This window comes from Tympanuchus pallidicinctus, unplaced genomic scaffold (genome assembly GCF_026119805.1).
Source record: "Tympanuchus pallidicinctus isolate F22 unplaced genomic scaffold, pur_lepc_1.0 scaffold3, whole genome shotgun sequence".
NCBI lineage: Eukaryota > Metazoa > Chordata > Aves > Galliformes > Phasianidae > Tympanuchus > Tympanuchus pallidicinctus.
Window position 1 is genome coordinate 5,726,524 of NW_026294747.1, and position 20,386 is coordinate 5,746,909.

The window sequence follows — 20,386 nt, forward strand, 5'->3', positions numbered from 1 at the left end:
TTTTCATTCAGTTTTTATTTTGCTTATCTTCAAACTTAACTTTAGACAAAATCTTGGGGATCTTGCACATTGCCCTCTCATTTTTAAGATTTTCAGTTTAGATCCTGCAACACTGCTAGGAAGGTTAAGTAGCTTAGGAAGAGAATGCTCGTAACAGTGCCTGGTCATCCCAAGTCAAGGCCTGTCTCCACTCAGCAAAAAAGAACTAATCACACAAGTCATTAACCTTATTCAGACAAGCTTTTGAGAACAGTCTGAATGTACAGTTGAGAGTTCTCAGCAGAAGTTCAGTAAGAGAAATTTGCTCCTTATATCTTCAAAATATGTAAGTGAATCTATTTGCCTTTATTTTTCACAAAGGATAGAACAGGTTGCCCAAGGAGGCTGTGGATGCCCCATCCCTGCAGGCATTCAAGGCCAGGCTGGATGTGGCTCTGGGCAGCCTGGGCTGCTGGTTGGCGACCTGCACACAGCAGGGCTTGGAGTGCTGTGGTCCTTTGCAACCCAGGGCATCCTATGGTTCTATGATTCTAATTAATACTATGAAACCGAAATGACAGTTACTGCTGTTTTCTTGGCTGTTTTTTTTCTCTCTGAGCAAGAAATGTGCTAATCCTTTTCCCTTGAGTAAGACTCTCTTCTGGAATAGTAACATGAGCATGTCTTATTACTGTTCATGTATATCATACACAACATAAGCACCTCAGTGAATTATTAAAACTGTTTTTTAGCAATATACTTTCATAATAGTATTAAAGACTTGCCATAACAACAGCAAAAAAAAATTGCACAGACATCTCTTCTGCATCATTTTCCCTGTTCTACTCAACTGAAATCCTGCAGCTGTTCCATGTAGGTTAGTCTCTGCCTAGCCTATGAGCTGGTTGCACTAATATGTTAGAGGTTTCCCTAGGCAGCCTTGTTTTCCATACAGTCTTTTATTGTTTAAGCAGTTGAGTACAATGGTGAACTATGGTATTCTTTCACTTGTTTTCTTTAGTGTGCTCTTGTCCATATAGTAAGTAGTATATTAGAATTTGCAGCTGTTCTAAATTCTCTTACTATAGTTGTCACAAATGACCTAACTGGGGCTTGTATACCTGGACATCAGGTGTAATTTCACCCTACACCTCTACTGGTTTTGGCAGTTCTTGTCATCTTGATGTCTGTTAAAGCTGCCTCTTTTCCTTTATGGATGTTAGGACAGTTTTAATCTCAAAGGATCTTAAGGGCAAGGCCAATCTCTTCTAGCTCATGACTGTCTTATAACATTCCTGGCATGTGAGGTGTCTGAGCATACCTGTGTTTTACACAATTATTCAAAACAAGATGCTTAAGGCAAACTTGCCTAAGATTGGAGGGGTTGCCTGGAGGGGTGGTGGAAACCAGCCCAAGCAATCTGTCCCCAAAACACATGCCATCGCTTCAGACCTGGTCTTTTCATGTTAAATAGGCTTGACTGCTCAGTTATCAGAAAGTTTTACCACTGGCATCGAGATAAAAAGCAGTTGAGCTGCTGGATGCTACGTGGGGGAAACACCATACTCTGGAAATCTGACACAACCATTCTAATTTTGTTCCCTTTGTTAGTTATCTTCTATAAATGAAAATATCTAACTCCAAGATAAAAATACAGGTTGCATTGCTCAAGTAAATGGCTCTATAAGTTTTCAGAAGAATAAGATAGAGGTTTGGTGAGTATAATATTGTGTGGTGGTTACTAGTATCTATGTTACTCAGCAGTGTAAGAGACTGATCTCCCCTTCCTACCCTCCATTACCCCCCCCCAAAAAAAATCGTCATTCTGTTCTAAAGGACCTGGAAGGTCTAGTTTGGGTTTGGTTTTCCATTCAGAACCCCCTCTGTCCTGAAGATTTCTTGCGGTCCTTAAGAAATTCTTTCTAAACCATTTTCTACATGCAGTTCCTTAATAATTCTACCCCTAGAGCTTTTAAACTTCAGCCTGAAATGTTAGCCCTAATTGGTAGATACAGTTATCTTCTATATAGTCTTGTAGTAGTGCAAGATGCCCACAGTTTGTATAATGTAGCAGCAACCGAGAAGGGCTCCTTGTCTGTCCTAAAGTCAAGCTGGGACTATTTTAGCTCATAAACAAAAGCAATTAATATGGGCAAAGGCTTGAAGGGATAGTTGGTTGTTCTTTGAGACAATCTGTTGGTATTCACAGGGACTCTCTTGCGTGTTTGTATAGAGTTTCTGATTTAGTTCAGAAATAATATAAGAATTATGTCAATAATGCTGATCCTTTTCAGTAAAAAATAATGGCATCTGTTTGATACACACAATAGCAGAGCTGTGTGCTTTTGTTAGCAGGTGAAATTACTTGACAAAAGATCTGCGGAGTGAACTAGAAAGAGCAGCTTGCAATTTGCCTTAATGTGTGCCCCCTGTAGGGCTTAAATTGGGTGTGCCTGTGTAAATTCAGCTGATGAATCAGAAAGCAGTTCATGTGGCTGGTGTATGAAATTCCGCACTTATATTCACAGCCTTTGATTTAAAATTATAGCTTTATGTTGTTACATGTGGTGTACATCATGCATTCATGTAACTTTAGGAATGTTGGAAATAGGGAAACAAATCACCCGTGCATAAAGGTAAGTATGTAGCATTATATCAGCAACGTTAAATTTATCTGGACAGTAATTAGTTAATTCCAAGGCTAAGCACAACTCAAAACTCGTCACCTTCTCTTCTCCAGGCTGGACAACCCAAGAGTGCCCCCAGCCTCTCCTTGCAGGGGACGCCTTCCAGTCCTACTACCGGCTTTGTTGCCCTCAGGATACTGTGGAATAACTGATGGGACTTGAATTGCAATAATCTGAATTATTCCAGTTTCTAATATCTTTATAATAACTTGGGAATCGATTTCCTTTGTTAACAACCTATTTTGTTGCTTAATAAAAGTTTTAAATGAGAAAACAAGCAGCTTGCTCATCAGCCTTATTGGAGTTTTGTTGTCTTGAGTTGAGAAGAGACAGTAAAATCACAGTTTAAAAGATAGTTGTATAAAGGCTTTAGTGAGCCATTTGTTCTGTTGTTAGTTTCAAATTGAATGAATTATAGAAGCAAAAGCTCCTTCTTATTTTTTATACAGTGTGCTGTCAACTCAGGTTCTGTGTCATTCTGACTGACCTATACGACTGTGGATACGCATTAATTCTGCTCTGGTTCAGGCAAACCTAGTGTGAATCATATCCAACTGTTTTGTAGCTCATACAGCTTACAACTGTATTTAAAAGTAGAAAAATTACACCTCCTGCGTGTGCATCAGCAAATAATTCCATGTCTTCCCTCTGTGCTGCTGCTGATTTCCCAAATAATAAATATTCCAAAGTGGCTTTGGGCTAAACTGTAACTTCTTAGGTGTTGCACTTGTTACTGTGCACTAGTGATTTCCCCAGCGATGCTTTGGTGTAAGAAAGGTTTGTGTTCTTATTCTAATGAGTTGTTTGACTGTGGTCTTGGGAATTGGTGGTTAGAGCCTCTCCTTTAGCCTTGGGCTATGGGCACTGCAGTTACATTAACGTGTATGTGCTTAAAAGGATTGCTCTTAGAATTGCTGAAGGAAGATTGAAGCTCACTTTAGCAGTTTCATTCTCTTGATTCTTACTATTCTATGCTCGTTGCCCCTCCCTGTTTGATTGATGCCACAGAATGTTACATTTTGATAGCTCAGAAATGAAGTTTCACTGTCATTTGTTCTTTATCTGATATTTTCAATTATTGAGCTAGCATTGATCCCCGAGGTCATTCAGGAAAACCTAGGAAGAAAACAGAGTTGCTTTCATTGGCTCTATAAATGTTTATTGCTCTCACTCTCCTTTTGTCATCCAAAGTTATTTAATTATTGATCCCATAACTCCTGATTGATATGGCAGTCTGGTTAGCAAAGCCAGATCAGCAGCTAAGTGATGCAACTGCAAGAGAAGACAAATGTTGGTCTTCTTTCCAGTTCTGTGCCTGAGCTATGTTTGTTTTTCCAGTGCTCTGCATTCTTCAGATGCGCAGTTCTTCAGCACCTCTTGGATCATATAGTCTCCTTCTTGAAGCTGGAATAGTAACGTATTTGAGGTAGTGCAATTCTTCAAATAATCATTCACCCAGGGATCATTTCATAGGGAAGAAAATTATTGAAATACTGCAAAATGTGGTGGTGGTTGGATATGACTTGATGATAATTTCCTAGATGACCACTCAAATTAGATTCAGTACCACTAGATCTGTATTTAATCCCTAAAGAGGCAGCCTGGATTAGTTCTTTCCTGTGAACTGAATAGGATACTCACCCGTTCATTAGTCTGTCCCCACGGCTTTGCAGTGCAGATCTGTTGTTTTAAAAGATAAGTATTTGGGGGATTAAATTTAACCTTTAAGTGGACAGCTATCATTTCAGTGGCACATCGACTGTTCCTGCTATGTCTGCAGGCAAATCACACAAGAATTTCTTCGTCTAGCTCTAGTGGAGTCAGCCATACTCTAACATCTTGGAAACTATTGCTTAGATCCTTCTTACCTAAAAGCAGCAGTTTTTATATCAAGATGTGAAACACGAGCATCAGCTGAAAGTAGACTTGCCTAGCCTGAACCAGCAGCCATTACTGACAACTGGTGTAGACAGCTTTAAAGATAGTCTCTCATTGGTTTACCATATAGGAAGCATGTATTAGGAATATTCTATTTTTATGTGATTAAAACAATTATTATTCCTCCTCATCTACTGGGAAAGCATATTTTTCACTTGCTGAGCTAGACAATACTGGAAAAGTCACAGTCCTTTCAAGATAATTGCCACTCAGCTAAATGTGGGAGCCATCTTCGTCACTCCCTGTTCAAGTGTTCTTTTCTTGCAGAATATTTACAGTTCTTGCTTCCCTAGCAAATTCACCCTGGTCTTCTCAAAATGGGAGACAGCAATTTTGGAAATGGTGTTCGAGTAGTTGGACTTGCTATAAAGAAGATACAAGAAAACTCTCCACTTGTCCTGAATCATCTTGCTATTTCATTAAGTTAAAAGCCAGGCTGTTGAGTATCGTGCTGCAGAAGCTGTGAATGTTTTGCCAAAGCCCTGTTAATGCTTCTGGCATTGGTAGTTTTGATAAGTTTCTGCTACTGACACGTCTGGTTCTGGACTGCAGACCAAACTTGCCATCAGCTGACTCTGCTGATGGCTGCATCTTTGGTGTAGGTGCTGAACACGTAGATTTGCAATTTTTATATGTGCTAAATGTTTCATTATGTAAGGGTTGCATTAATGCATAGCGGCACCCCACGTAGTTAAGGCAAAACCAATAGTCACAGTTATTACTCAAGGCAATTATAAAGCAGTATGAAGCTTTTACATGAAAAAGGGTATCTGTCTCTTCACTTTTTTGTTGCATGCTATTGTCTTTCCTTTCAGCAGCTGCTATATTTCAGTAATGCTGCATGGATTTTTTTCAGGATGGAAGTTACTGTACAAACCATGAGTGTTACATGACCTCAAAAATAGCTGTGAATTGGATAGCTAAATCCAGCTCAAATGAATGGAGCCCAAAAGCTGACAGCATTCAGCAATTTCACGGGCTCAGGATATTTTATAACAAGAAAATTCATTTCTGAGACTTGTTGACAGGAGCATCAAGAATGGAATTGCTGCCTTTACCTCCACCCACCCCAGCAAAGAGTGGGGAAGCAGTGCGGCTCTTTATAAATAGCACTGTTCCTGTCGTATTTGTAAATTCAGTGCTTTTTGTGTTAATGACATCACCCTCTTCTCCATGGCAACTCCCAACGATGTCAAAGCTGCAGGGCACCATCAGAGAAACTTAAACTACCGAACTAACAGGTTGATTCAAGATGATTTAATTGAGAACTAGCACAGGGGGCGAAAAGCGGGGGTGGGAAACATGAGCAAACGGGCTACAGTCAGCTCTGGAAAGCGTGCATCTGTAATGATTGCCTCCAAAAACTCTGCCCCTTCTCCTCTTGTAAACTCCTTGTCAGGAGGAGGAGGAGGAGGTGGGTGGAAGGCAGGCAGGCATCTTATTCTTCATCTCCGATGTGTCTGGAGAGATGCATTACAGGTGACTAAGCAGGAGGAGCATACTGACTCACTCCTGAGTTATTTTCTCCCCCCGTTCTCTCCCCCCTCTCATCTTTTCTGTTTGTTTTTCAGCTTTTGCCCAACAGCTTGTGTTTTTCCCCAGGCTCTGATGAGAAAGAATTTGCAGCAGGGCTTTCTTGTTACCTAATGCTTGCAAAAAATGTGCTTGTGGTTATCCAGGTGAGAAAATAAAAGCCAACTATAACAGCAAAATAACAACAAAAAATTGTCTCTTGGATACAACATCTATATCTTTTAAAAAAAAAAAAAAAAAAAAAGAAGCAGCAGCTTTTCCTTTGTAAATGTTGTCCAGGAAATACTAACGTAACAGACAGGCAAGGAAGCAGTGAATAACTGGCTTCTTTATCAGACTACCTATGGAAAGCACCTAATTGCTTCACTGGCAGACCCGCTGGTTTTGAGTTGACCTCTAAACTCAGTGTGCTGGGGGGGGAAGCTACTTCGCTTGCTTCTTGATTAGGGATTCTGCTGGGTTCCACTTTGGGACTCCAGTAGCAAGAACAATAGTTAGGTCTGCAGAGCTGCAGTCAGTGTCAACTGCCACTGCTCCAACTGGCTCAGTAAATCTGTTCTAATTTACATCCCTATGAAGCCTGGAGCCCTAGCTCACTTTACCTGCCTGCTTCTGCAGAGCGGCATGAGATCTGTTGCTGAAATCTAGCCTGCAGAAGCATCAGTTGACATCACATTATGTGTGTTTGAAATTGCATGACGTGGATTCAGGCCAGTTATGCAAGATCAGCACAAAGCCCACAGCATTCTTATAGTCAGGCAGGCAGAGGGGAGAAAGCTATGTAACACACTGGTTTGCCTGAGCAATGCAATCACGCTGTATGGGCCAGCCATGGTCTCCACCTTATACCTCTACAGGTGTCCTTAACCACTGATTCTCAATATCTGAGGCTTTGTTAGGTCTGTAAACTCCATCTTCACCCCGGAATGAGGCATGTCAGGCAGCTGGTGATTTCAAGGTTTAGATGAGGGGAAATGCATGAGAAATCTTTACTCACAAGAATCTAGATTAGTATCTTGCTCTTGCCTTTTGTGTAAAATGTCAGTCACCACCCAGTCCCATCCTCTTTGCTGAGATCACAGCATCAGCCCACGATAAGAAAAAAAAAAAAAAAAAAAAAAAAAGGTCCCAGAAAACACTGATTCACTGCATTACAGATCCTGGTATGTGTCTACATTGAGGTCTCATCAGCTTTGACTTTGGAATTTATCACTGCAATTCCACTCCTTTGAGATTGCTTTACCTTTGGTGTATTCCTCTAACACCTCTGCTGGCTGCCAGGAAGAGGGGGAGTCTGGCACTCTGCTACTCTCCTCCAGGCAGCTGGCATTGGGGTGATGCTGGTGAGTAAGCAGCTGTGAGCTCCATGTGTTTGCATGTGTATGAGACTGAACCAGGATTCTTCTGAAGAAGCTTGAAGATGAAATTGCCGAGAATTTTTGCCTGAAGCAAGGGATGTTTCCCATGTTTAAGACAAGCAACAACCTGTAGTCAGAAGGAAGAAGGGACTGAATTCACTCCAGAAGTATTTCTCGGAGATCTTTTTTTCCAGGTAAGCTTCCAACTCTGGGTGGAATAAGGGGCAACAGGGTCTAGTATCCTAAGCACTAAAACTGAGATGGCTTCTGAAATCTGCTTGCCTTTCCCCCTCTGCAGAACAGAGATAAATCTTTATGTTTCTGGCACTCCCTTTTTTAGACTGGAAATGTAAATTAGCCAATGGAAGATGATTTTTGTGAGATCTGAAGCCACAGAAATGGGAGGGAGGGCTTTTTTTTAACACTACCTTTAGCCTGCCTGTACACTAGTAGTAAATACCATTGGCCGTCCTCAATTGTGTATTTAAACAGTAGAATAATGAGTGTTGTAGGAACACTGTGAAAGCAAGTACAATTAAGTAAATAGATCTGAGCTTACAGCTTAAATTCATCTTGTTTGTTTCGAACACTGACCTTTTTTGTTCTGTTGGAAGTGAAATGAAGGTGGCTCCTATCTTGGGAACTTGACCTCCAAGTTTTTTCAGGCTTGGTTTGAAGAAACACCACTGAAACAAGAGCAGGGAGATAGAATATATATATATATACTTTTAAGCTACACCTGAACAACCAGTTCATCACTGCTGAAAACTGCAGAGAGGCAAGAAAGCAGCAGAGAGCTCCTTGTCCCAGCTGCAGCCTTATTTAAGGTACGGAAATAAAAACCTTGAATAGACAGATATGACTCTGTAAAAAATGATGAGCAACATCTAAAAAACCTTTATCACCAGTATCACGTTCTCCCCAGTATAAACCCAAACCTGAAACTCTTCCTAGCTGAGCAGTGCCTAGAGGGGAGGCTGCGCTCTGCTGAGACTGCAGAGCGGTTGGGTGAGATTGCCTGGGGAAGGGTGCTGGTGCCCAGTTTTGAGGCAAGGGCTGATGGCCAGCAGGGGGTCAGTGCCAGCAGTCGTTGCGTAATGTGGTGCTGTCTCTTCAGTTGGCTTTGCCAGGTGCAGGAGCAGCTTATGCAGTTGGACGCCGTTGCCGCAGTTTGATTCACTTTGTAGGAATAGTTGAGATGAGGAAACGTCTGCCAGCTTCACAGTCAGGAGTCAGGAGTCATCTATTCTGCCTCTGACACTTGGGGATCATTAATGAATAACTCTTAAAACATTAATCTAGGGCAGCTTCCAAGAATCCTGTGTACTTGAAGTCTGGAACGCATTATGATCTGATTTGTTACCCAGAGAAAACAAAAACTGTGAAGAGGTGTTTACCCATTGTGTGGACTTCATGAACAGTGATCTCCCAAAGCCTTCCAGATATACTTAGCAGTATATTTGGAGATCAGACTCAGAATCAGAGGAGATCTGAGAGAAATGGAGGAGTGGGTAAATACAAGGGAGTAAATGATACTGCTAGAGAACACGTAGCTCAGTGAGATAGGTAAATGGGATGCTAATTGGAGAGGAAGATTGGTGTTTAATTAAAATTCATGCTAGCAAAAAGACTCTTAGTAGCAAAACAAATAATAGCAGGACACGAGTAATTCCTGTCTGTGGAGATACTCAACAACTCATTGTATAAAAACATGTTCCTCATACTGATACATACCCTTTCAAACTAGAGGGTTTGAATATCCTCAGCAGTTTGAACAGAGACAAGTGAACTCATAATGTCAGCCCGCTAGCTTGGGCCACCTGTAGTATCTGCAGTTCTGTTGATGGCCTTCCAGTTGTCTGACTTTTCTCTCTGCACTGCACAAAGCCATGTAGAAAGAAAAGCAGGCTCTGGGCAAGCCATTTTTGAGCCCTTCATGCTAGTGAGATGCCCAGTTTGGGTATGCACATAATTAATTTGCAGCAATCAGAACTCCTGATTGCGCAGTGAGAAGTGTGGAAGATAGAAATACTGATTCTGCCTCTTGCTCCCAACTCACAAACTTGCAGAAGCTCTTCAGGCTTTTGTGTGCTCTTCCAAGTTCTAAATACATTCTCTCTAAGCTCTGCAAAACGGCAGCCTAAGTGATGTAAATCTGAGCCAATGAACAGCATTGCCATTTATTTCTGTGTCATCTAAAACCATGTTTTAAAAAGTCTCTTAGAATTTCAGGTAGCTTGCCACCTGCTCACTTACATTACCTGGCTACTTCTAATTTGTGGCCTGTGATCACCTTCATAATGTGTTGTGGACTAAGATTGCTGAGAAGGAAATGAAAGAATTTTCCAGACGATGACCCAAGTATTTCTGCAAGGAACCTTTGCTGAAGCATTTATATTTACCAGTGTCTATATCAGTGACTTAGTTTCTATCAGGAAAGACCAAAAATCATTCTTACGGAAGGGAACATTTAACTTTTTACCTTTTCTCTGTTGTAGAAGTTGCTACCTGAGATGAAAATATCACACTTCTTGTTTTTCTGAATTATACTAATAAACCACTAATTGTCACCTATAACCAGTTAATCCTTTGCAAACCACCCTATGGACTCCAGTGCACTGACAGCTCATGGAGATAAGGGAAACTGAGGGTACAGAATCATGGTATGCTTCTTTCAGTGGCAGAACAAGAAGGTCCAGTTCCAGCACGACAGGTTGTTGGCTCCTGACTTGTGTGGCTGAGCTGTATGCCAGGCCTTTGAAACAATCTGAAGTTAAAAATAGGTTAGATATTAGTTAAAAAAATTAAATAACCGGGGCTAACCCTTCACCTACCTCTTTGCCTTGCCAAACAAGCTGTTTTTTTCTTAATGCGAGTAGCTGTATTGATTCGCTGCACGGTGTGGTAGCTGCACGAGGACAGAAAGCAAGCTGCAGTATGAATGAGTGGCATGCAGTAGTGCCTGTGAGAGGAAAGGGATTCCTTGGCCCACCTCAGCAACTGGAAGTGGTTGAGCAAAAATTGGATGGGATTGCTGGGATGGCCAGCCTTTCCCCTCTTCTTTCCTTTATGTTCCATTCAAACTGCTGCTGCTCTACCAGCCTTAATCCAAAACCCACTGCACCGCTGCAGTACAAAGCATCCTCCTGCATTTGTTGTGGGGTGGCTATTGCTGAGAGTATGGCCATGATGCCCAATCCCCCAGCACTGGATTAACAGCACAGCTCTGAGCTGGGCTGCATGCCTTCAGCTGCATTGTCAGCAAGGGCAGTTGTTTCCTGCCTCCACAGGGCAGCAGATGGGGTGGGAGCCTGCTTTGCTGCACTGAGCCATGTGGCTGGCTTTTGACAAGCGTAAATTGCAGCCCTCAAATTATTCAGGGCCTTTGAGAGTTTGGGTTTGAATGTACCCAGAGGTAGAGAGTCACTAATAACAGCAAACGGTATTAGGCTTTCGCTGCCATTATTTTAGCCATGAGGAATTGTCTGAATTCTGGTTAATACTTCTGCAATAGCTGGCTGACCTAGTTATTCTGAACAGGAGCTGTATTCTGTATTCCTCTTATGTCAGCCAGGGATTTCAATCTGCCTTTCTATAGCATCTTTAAGGATAGCAGCATGCTTGGAAAAACAACGGATTAAGCTGCCTCTCTTCTGGGGGAAAGAAGCATTGTCACAGCCCTTTTACTGGAGTGCAAAATGGTGACCTGCAAGATCTGAGAAGAGATGGGCTGTGCTGACTTTGCCATGTTGCCATCGCAAGGCTTGTCAGCCTGACTTCTGCAGGAAGCACAGCTCCTACCTCTTGGACAGGGCTGCACAGGCTTGTCTGGAGGAGCATGACGTTACTTGTAGGATTGTAAATCCTGGGGGATGCTTAGAAGCCCACCTTACAAGCTTATGGAGTGGGAGTGCAAAAAAGGCCTCATCCTGATGGGATCTCCAGGATGCTACCTTTACAGCATCAGCAATGCACAATAAGCAGGAGATAGCCCTAGCACGTAAGCAAGTGATCCAGATAGTGCTCTCAAAATTTTCTGCCCACCTCTGAATGCAACTGGGGAAAGGCAGCTAAACAGTAGGTACTTATTTAAAGTGAAACTGCCTCTGGATTACTCCCTTCTCATCTCTAGTCCTGGCTAATTCGGGTGCTGATTAGGAGACTTGCAGACTTGACTTCTACCTTTTGCTTCCTCCCACAAGCTGATGCTTTGTGGATTTGCAACGCACTCTTTCTTTTAGTGACCCCTGCATCCCAGATGTTAGCACAGCTTTGCGCTTCCCTGGCCAGTTTGCTCTGGATATCAAGAGCCCTGGAAGAGAAGGGGGATACTAATGGAAGTGCAACTGCACTTCCCAGCGAATCCCAAGGCACAGAGAAGCTCTGCTGGAAGATCCAGCTCTGAAGCACATGCTAGCTGCATGGATGGGATTGCCTTAATCCTTACTGGGATTTCCTGAACGCATCAGAGTTACTATACCTGCGGTACAGATGAAGTAGGCTCAAACAAAACTGAAGCAGGAGGTGAAGAACTGGTTCTGTCCTGCTGCATTGCCATGGATGGGCAGGATGAGGAAAGAGGAGAGATCAGCAGTTTTTATCTGAAATTTGCTCTGCTCTGTGTCTGACACAGAGTACAGAATGGCCATTTGCTGCGTAAATAGATGAGATAAGCAGGCTGCAATGCAAGCATTTAGTCAGTGTGCCCTGCAGCACTTCTTGCTTGCTGCTGATGGCTTCCATAGGTAGGGCAGACGGATTGGAATGAGCAGTGTGCAGGGTAGCAGCTGTAGGTGGAGCGGGGTGTGTGTGCGTGTGTTTATAGAAATGTGTGTGCTTAATTATTTACATTATCTCGTGCAGCTCTCCAGGTGAGAAGCGAGCTGTGGGCAGGGAAGGAGCAGTAAGATTTTTTAATAAAGGGACAAGCACTGAATGGGGAAATTAGAGATGCATCACTTTTACTGGTAAATTTTTCTTCAAAGTGTGTAGGACTGCTGGGACTGAATTTGTGAAGAGGAAGACTGGAAAGTGCCCTAGTTTTTCATTAAAATTATAGGCAGCAGAGGTTCACAGCAACTCAAAGCTACCTCAGTTCCATCTAAGCTTGTGTCTTGACAAGTAAAATCAGGCTCTTTCATTTATAAAGTGCTTGCGCCTTGTTCTAGAAGACTGTCTTAGCATGTAAAAACATAAAGTATAATACGTATGCAAATGAGAAGCCAGTTCCAAGCCTGGGTGACTCCTCGTAGAATACAAATGCCATTTCTCTGCGATGTTCCCATTGCTGCGGTTGTGGAGATGGCTGACTCCTCGCTGACTGGCACATCAGCAAGGTGTAGATGTGACAGATGACAGCGATGCTCTGCACTCAGTGTCATTTTTCCTCCACACCTGGAAGGGTTACTCTCTGTTTCCTCATCTCTGATCTTCCACAGCTGTTTTTCCTCTCTTGTAAGCACCAGCCTTTCAGTGAAAAAAAATGCTGACCCCTCTCCTGATTGTAGCTTATTTACTGTTAATGTGAAAATTTTTGATTGCATCTGTGTGTGGAGAGGGAGGCAAGCTAATGCCCGGACAGAAAGTGGCTAACTATTTCCTACACCCCAGGGATGCTGCTGTGAGGTAACAGGCCTCAGTGTCTTTGCCAGGCCCCAGTGAATCAGACCACTGGTGAACCAGTAAGGAGGAAAATGGGAATGGGGAAACGAACTACAAGGTGCTGGCAGACCTTTGCTGCACAAGCAGCTATAATATGACATTTCTTCATTTTAAGGGCAGTACCTAGCTTAGGATTAAGCCAGCATTGTTTATTGTTGGTGGTTGGTAGAGGCCAAGAATCTACTTTTGTTTGCAGAGTAGCCGGTGGGTTTGCTGATATGATCTCTGACCTCTCCCCTTGTAATCCCCAAAGCCTCTGACCCCTGCAACCTGCGCACTGCCCAGCAATGCCCGTGTCCTAGACAAACCTCTATTTCCACGAGCCAGCAAACCCTGAGGCACAGCACAGGATTATAGGGTGATAGCAGTGCCTTCAGACCTTGTAGCACTGACTCATGCCGAGCAACAGAGGAGAGGTAAAAGTGCCAGATCATGTACCACGCGTCTGCAATGCAAATAAATTGGTGGGTTCTGTTATAGCCAGCAATGCAGCGGGCTATCAAAGCTTTCCTGCTGAGAATGACAGAGGATGGGTGGCAGGTCCTGAAGTCTGGAGCCAGGCGACACGAGAGATGTTGGGATTTGTTAGGAGCTGCAGCAGCTCCAGGCCCTGAGGCTGTGGAGTGGAGAGAGAGGATCTAACAAGCAAGGCAAAGCTTTAATAGGTCAGTATGAAATGAGGAGGGGTGGAGGGAAATGGGACATGATCATCCTAAGCTTCTTGCCTGAGCCCTTGTAAGCTGTGCTGCACAGGTGTAAGCGAGCTCCCCTCTCTCTTCCCCCTCCAGGAGAAGGCACAATGGTCCTGGGAGGCTCTGCTGTCAGTGTGTCCTTTCCCTTGGAACGCGGATCTGAGGCTCCTCTGTGCTGAGCGTGCCTGTGTCCCATCTGCTCCCACGCCCTGAAATCAAACTCAGCAGCTCAGGTGAAGCAGGCACTGTGCAAACATGTCAGGAGTGCCTCCACCCCTTTTCCTTCTCCCGCTCTCTCCCGCCGTCTTTCTCTCCCAAGTTTATCAGCGCCTCAGCGGATCGCGGTGGCAGAGAGCTTCCACCTCACTGCTGGGTCCGGAGCAATGAGGAGCCGCGGGTAAGCTCCGTCCTGCTGCTTTGGGGACCCGCGCTTGCTTGCTTTAAAGCAGTAGCCACGCTGTCCTAATGGCCGCTGCTCCGTGCAGTTTGTTCCCTCTGTTTACACAGGACTGGGTTTGTCAGTTTAAACTCATGTCTCTGCTCCCCAGTGGCTGTGCTGCTATGGCTTAACCCTTTCCCTTCGCAGCTAAGCCTTGCCACTTCTGAGAGCGAGCATGGCAACCACACATGCATTGGCAGTGCCAGCCTTGGGCAAAATGAGAGGTGGATGGTTCAGGGGGGTCATGCAATCTTTTCCTCTCAAGGGATGGTTCTGGAAGGCGAGAAAATCCAGGAGCTGGATTCCTTTGGGAAGGAGTTCACTTCATCTTTACTCCTATAGCCCAGCAACACCATCCTCCAATCGGCTTTGCTGCATGGCAGTGGGAGAGTTTCCCTGCAGACCCTTCTTTCTCCTCTCATTTGGAATTGTCCTCTCCCGGCATTGCTGGACTGCCAGTAAGATCTTCGGTTTTTTGCTTTCCACTGTCTTTTAGATGGTTTGAGGTGTGGGTCTGTGGTGTCTGGCAATTTAACCTATGAATGCGTGAAAATGATGGAAAGTGTGTTGTTGAATCTTGCAGGGTGATGCTCTTAAACCATCGGGGTGATGGAGGGGTTAAGATTACTCTGGGTGATGCTTGGGAAAGCTGACAGCATGTCAGGAGCATGCATGCTCATTGTTTTTATGTGAGGCGTAGCAACATCTCTGAAGTCTGTTATGTCCGTGAGGACCCTCGCCATGTGTGATGAAGAAGCCTAATTGACTCACCAATTAGAGCCCCTCGTGTCTGCACTCCTGACCTGGCAGCAGTGCTAGCCAAGATGCTTTCAGCACACCTATTAAAACACTACATGGTAGTACTCTTGTGTGTCTGGGTGTGTGAGTGTATCTTGGCTATCTGAAAGCTCTATTTAAGTTATTATCAACAATTCTATTGCCCGTTTGTACCTAATTATTTTTGCCAAGTGCTAACCAACGTACACAGACATGCATCTCATCTCATAGCTACAGAAAGTAGTCCCATCCACAAATGTTTGCTGATGCATCTGTTTTCTTCTTTGCCAGGACATTAAAGTCTTAATGTATTTGGGGAGAGAGTACTGAAGAAAAAGCAAACAACAGAAGAGAAGTTTGTGGCTGGTGAGTGAGAGCTCCATGGGGCTTTGGGATGTTTGCTGAGTCTTCCTCTGCTTTTCTAAGTGTTGAATTAAGGTAAAATCTGAGCAGCTGAGCCCCTTTAGAGCTGCTGGGGTCCGGAGTGCTGCTGTATGGCTCTCTCTCAAGCCTCATCCCTTTGAACAGCCTCTTTCTTGATGGCGTGATTTCCATATTCTCTGCCTTGATCTGCATGTCCTGCCTGCTAAGTGCGAGTGATGGTTTATGAAGCTAGTAACAAAGACAGCTGATCAAATAAGGAAAAGAGTTATCAACAAGTAGTTTGCTGGATTAGTAACTGTGCTTCAAGAAGGACAGCCTGTTCCCCATACAGGGGTTGTTTTTGCCTAGATGGTGCATGTATGGTGTATGTATGTACCTGGAAACAATATCCTGAGTACTATTGCTATGGCTTGCAAACATGGGAAAGTCTTGCTTGGTTTTCATTTAGAAATAGCAGCACTATAGAAGCTTGACTTTCCAGTTTCTAATCAGAAAAAAAAAAAAGAGTGCTCTTTTTAATCTGCTCCTCCAGTGTGCACTGCACATCATTTTCTTTTCCAGTGCCCATGGAGTTATCATGCAGAAATCTCATGATACGAAGAGCTGTGGATCTGCTCTGCATATATAGAAGTTAGCAAGAGCAGCTGAAGTTTAATCAACATGTTATCCTGATGCAGCAGACTTTCAGATCGTGCCATGGAAGGCTCTGAACTAGAGGATCAGTTTTCCAGCCTCTCGTGCTCCTGGGGTAGCGCGCATTCTGTGCAATAGTGTACAGAGTGGGGACTTGGCCAAGTCTGGTCTATTATGATTTAAATTTCTTTATCAGTTAGTGTTGTTTAATAGCAGCAGTGAGTAGCAAGGCATTGAGTCAGCTGGGCTGCAGGGCTTAAGCTGCACTCTCCTCCCCGTGTGTTGGGACTCTGTGCCCGGGCTGCAGTTTGCTCATCAGTCATCCCATGGGCTGTAGCCCACATGGTATGGAGGAGCACAGACAGAACCACAGGACGTGGCACTCAGTGTTTCAGTGTGCTGTGCTTGGTGTGACCTGCTCCCCAGATGCAGCCTAACGCTTTGCCTCCTTCCTTTGCCATGTGACTCAGTAGGCCAGATGGGGCCCCTTTCCCTTGTCCCAACATAACCCTCTGCCTGACACATGAGATGTTATTGTTCATCTGAATTTTTGCAGTCAGAGCTCAAAATGTTGATATTCTAATCTTGGTAACATCTTTATGCTGACTTAGAGTGAAAACTGAAGCTCCATAGCTACATGTTGCTTTCTGCAAGAGCTTTTATATACGTTCCAGAACGAATTTGGTCTGGTATGGCTAAAACATGCCTAGAAGTGTGACACTGACCAGCATCCAAAACAACCTTCATGGATAGACATTCACTGTATTTTAGGCTTCAGTCCTTATGTGTGAGCAAGGAAATGGGGAGAAGGAGACAGTACCATAGGCTTCCAGACCCCGTTCAGTGCTGCAAAAACTGTCAAGCAGTTGGGTTCTTTTTCTCATTTGTCTGAATTAAACCTGGCAATATAACAGAGATATCTCCCTCTAAGCTTATTTCTCATGTAATGTTAATCCGTGCGTGTGTCTGTGCAGGATTTAGAGCATTCCATCAGTTCATACCAACACATAGCTTTGCTGTTGGGAGCTGTGGGGGTGAGAGGAGTGGAAGGAAAGGACTTGAAATAGGGGAAGTGATAGCAGGCAAACATCCATTCTTCCTTTAGGGAAGCAAAGTATCTAACCCAGCATTTTTAAAACGAGTATAGCAAATGAATGTGGCTGGGGCTGTTGGTATGAATCTCTTAAATCCCATTTCAGATTTCAGACTATTTACCTTTTCTTTTCCCTTTTTGCCCACCCTTTGTTGTCTTTTTTTTTTTTTCCATATGAAATCACTTGCAGATTTTGAAGCTCCTCAGGGAAGGAACCTGTCATTTTTCTTTGTCTGCAGAATGCTGTGAATATCTGCAGTTTGTTATAAATAACATCTCAGAATCCTCAGGGGGGTAAACATGAGGGCTTTAGAAGGTATGGAATGCAGCAATTGCCATCTGTGCATGTTCTCATGTGCATAGGTGTACATGAACATAAGCACATATGCCCACAGCATGCACTGATAGTGGCCTATTTAGCTTCTGCACTTGAAATGTGTTAAATTAGTGATCTGTATAGCAAAATGTGGAAATACGTTGTTGTTTTTTTTCCCTTTTAATTGGTGGATTCTCTGGGATCTTCTTCATCTTCTGACCCACATGTTGCAGTTCCTCAGGTCCTGAGTTCTTCTCTTCCTTTCTCCATCCTCCCTTGGCTGGCCAGCATCGTCAGCTGGAGGAGTATTTAGCAATCACAGGAGCTGCTTGCTTTAGCCTGGGCACTGCTTGTTATCTCCTGCCCAGGGAGGGACGCTGTGAGCTGCGGCCAGATCTGTGAGACCAGCAGAATAAGCACTGAGTTCAGTTGCTGCAGCAAGGAGGGGGAGGGACAGCTTATTTTTAACTGGAAGCTACACGAGTGAGGCTGAAGTAGCTCTCTGCTGGATTTGCTATCAGCAAGTGTACGTGTGAGTGAATGAGCATGTGCACAGATAAGTGCAGCACATCTATACCAATGGAGTACAGAATTGGATGCACGCAGGGTGGTGGCAAGTCAAATTAAAGAAGTGTGTGCTTGCCTCTTTGTCTGCTGGTTTGAACTCTTGTTTTGTAACAAGCAATTCCTGATCATGCTTTTCTATCTACTTCTTTCTATTCTGTGCCCTGCTTCTCCTTTAGGTTGCTTGCCTCCCAGTCCTTGCTCTGTTCCTAACTCCGATTTCCCTTTCTCTCTTCCATCCCCAATCTTCCCACCCCTCCCTCTCCTAGGAGCCTGACCCTTCTCTCTTCTTGCCCCTCCTTCCCACCGATCCCTCCCCCTGCACTGGATGCTGTGGGATTTTTTCTCATGCTCACTGGCAGATGTGACAGCTTTTGGAACTGTATCATCTAGGAACAGCTATATCTGGAGTTGAAAAATCTAACGTGGTTTCCCAGGCAGCAGGAATGGATCGCTGAGAGAATTTCAATCTCCGACTGCTTTTGTCTCGTGGTAGTGACTTTTATTATTTCTGTTTGTGACATTTCTTCAATTGTCAGCAATGAACGAAGGACTGAAGTCTAGGAGGTTATTATAATATCGGTGTCACAGTGTTTGTGTTGTTATATTAAAGGGATGCTGTCTGCGTTTAAATTCAGGTTTGTCTTGATTTACAAAATCTTTTATGCTTAACAAATTTGTATTAATTTCTTGGTAAATTAGAAAAGGCCTGTTCTGTGTTTTCTGTTTCAATATTCTGTAGCTGGATATTGGAAGTAAAAACAGCTTTTGCATGAAAGCCATGAAGTGAGAGGAGACTGCTTAAATACAGACCTTCTCAATGAGATGCAAAACCTACACAGATTATTCAAAATCCAGTGGGTTGCAACCACTATTTTTAACAATGTATGAATTTCAGTGGTGCAGTGTACCTTTAAGCCACCTGTCTGATATGGCAGTGTCTTTATGATCAAAGATTGATGGAGACTACATAAAGCAAATGTCATTGGATGCACGGTGTTGTATTGTATTTGGACTTGATGCTTTCATGTGGAGGAACTAAGTGCTTTCCAGGTGTTGATTGGCAGGTACAGTCATGTAAATTCACAAATGCACATTGTTTATACTTAGGCAAAGCGATATGTTGGCATTGAGCTGCTGTTCTGCTTAGGGCTGAGATGTCACCCAGGCTGTAAATCTGAGCCTTTTCAGCCTAGCAGTTTAGCTGTAATCATTCGTCTTCTGGTTCAAAAACAATTGATACTGCAAGGGCTAATGGCTGCGGTGTGTTTAAAACCACATTTTACAGGACCCCGGCCATGTGAAACCATAAAAAAGCAAACTTAAAAGACAGTGTGTGTTATGTCCTGAGTATCTTCTCTTAATAGAGATGGGATGAAGAAGCTGCAAGATTAGGAGCAGTAGAAGGAAAGACAGTTTAAAGCAGTAACATCGCTGTAATGCCCCTACTCTGGAGGTTCAAGTAGCTGCCACGACTGATGTGTGATCAGCAATTCAGAACTTCAGCAGTGGATACAGTATTCCAGATACACTACTTAGTTACTACACAGCACCTAGGGGCATTAGAGGCAGATCAATGAGTTTGAGTAGTTGCAGTACACCTGGAGCACAGGCCTCTCTTCCCTCAGGCTCTCCATGAAGAAGTACTTGGGTTTCCATTGGAACACATTCTGAGCCAAGCTCAGAATTCTGAGAGGAGCTCCCACCCTCTTTTGTACTTTTACTGTAATAGTTATGGATTGCAATGGGCATTGTCAGTGTGCAAAGGCTGTGTTTCACCAAGGATGGATTGCATGGCTGGGGATGTAGATGGTGCAAAAACCCATCTATGACATGTAAACACTTCCCTTTGTAGGGGCTGGTGGGTCATGACAAACATGTCATGGACTAAAGTTACATTATGTGTTTCCATATTAAATGCTAGTAGTTTACCACCTACCATAGTTTATATTGAATAAATGAATGGCTAGGGGAAATGTTATGGGTACAGATTATTAACTGAGAGTTGTGGGAAACGCTTAATCAGAAGAGCTGCCTTCTTTTCAATGATTTTGGCTATTTTTCAACTATTTCTCTGTCCTTTTATTTCCAGAAGTTCAGAAGCAGCATATATGGGTCCATTTCTTAGAGTGCTACAGCAGTATAGCAGTTTTCTAGGCCATTTTCTACAAATCAGCAAGTGTAATCACGTCAACTCCATGGTTGTGCAAGTGCTTGTTACTGGAGAATGATTTTAATGCAATATAATTAGCTAATATAATTGATATGTGATGTTAGCGTTGGGCAGATAGCGTCCTGGATAGTGGATAGTGATAGGACAAGGGGGAATGGT

General features: G+C 43.5%; 1 protein-coding gene across 6 annotated transcripts in view; it reads left to right on the forward strand.

Annotated features, from left to right (window-relative positions):
* Positions 1-7,272: 7,272 nt before the first annotated feature.
* Positions 7,273-20,386, forward strand: part of PAK6 (p21 (RAC1) activated kinase 6) — a 28,142-nt gene continuing 15,028 nt past the window's right edge. The window contains exons 1-5 of one of the 6 annotated variants that reach the window (XM_052695362.1): positions 7,273-7,689; positions 13,945-14,245; positions 14,553-14,745; positions 15,356-15,430; positions 18,324-18,546. The gene's annotated coding sequence lies outside the window, so the exon portion shown is untranslated. The remainder of the gene's footprint in view (positions 7,690-13,944; positions 14,246-14,552; positions 14,746-15,355; positions 15,431-18,323; positions 18,547-20,386) is intronic. The other 5 variants (XM_052695363.1, XM_052695361.1, XM_052695364.1 and 2 more) reach the window with 5 other exon arrangements.